This window comes from Petromyzon marinus, chromosome 22 (genome assembly GCF_048934315.1).
Source record: "Petromyzon marinus isolate PM22_M1 ecotype Great Lakes invasive population chromosome 22, UKy_Petmar_22M1.pri1.0, whole genome shotgun sequence".
Taxonomy (NCBI): domain Eukaryota; kingdom Metazoa; phylum Chordata; class Hyperoartia; order Petromyzontiformes; family Petromyzontidae; genus Petromyzon; species Petromyzon marinus.
The window spans coordinates 20,553,239-20,554,214 of NC_133688.1; positions in this window are offsets into that span (position 1 = coordinate 20,553,239).

A 976-nucleotide genomic window follows, 5' to 3' on the forward strand; every position below is an offset into this window, starting at 1 on the left:
ACTCCCCACTCTCTCACACTCCCCACACTCTCACACTCCCCACACTCTCTCACCCTCCTCACTCTCTCACACTCCCCACTCTCTCACACTCCCCACACTCTCTCACCCTCCTCACTCTCTCACATTCCCCACTCTCTCACACTCCCCACACTCTCACACTTCCCACACTCTCTCACACTCTCTCACACTCCCCACTCTCTCACACTCCACACTCTCTCACACTCCCCACACCCTCACACTTCCCACACTCTCTCACACTTTCTCACACTCCCCACTCTCTCACATTCCCCACTCTCTCACACTCCCCACACTCTCACTCTCTCACACTCCCCACACTCTCTCACCCTCCCCACTCTCTCACACTCCCCACTCTCTCACACTCCCCACACTCTCTCACCCTCCTCACTCTCTCACCCTCCCCACTCTCTCACACTCCCCACTCTCTCACACTCCCCACACTCTCTCACCCTCCCCACTCTCTCACACTCCCCACTCTCTCACACTCCCCACACTCTCCACACTCTCACACTCCCTCACACTCCCGACTCTCTCACACTCCACCACACTCTCACACTACGCACACTCTCTCACGCTCCCCACTCTCTCACACTCCCCACTCTCTCTCACTCTCACCCCCCACTCTCCACACACTCCCCACTCTCTCACACTCCCCACACTCTCACACTCCCCACACTCTCTCACACTCCCCACTCTCTCACACTCCCCACACTCTCACACTCCCCACTCTCTCTCACTCTCACCCCCCACTCTCCACACACTCCCCACTCTCTCACACTCCCCACACTCTCACACTCCGCACACTCTCTCACGCTCCCCACTCTCCACACACTCCCCACTCTCTCACACTCCCCACTCTCTCACACTCGCCACACTCTCACACTCCCCACACTCTCTCACGCTCCCCACTCTCTCACACTCCCCAATCTCTCTCTCACCCCCCACTCTCCACACACTC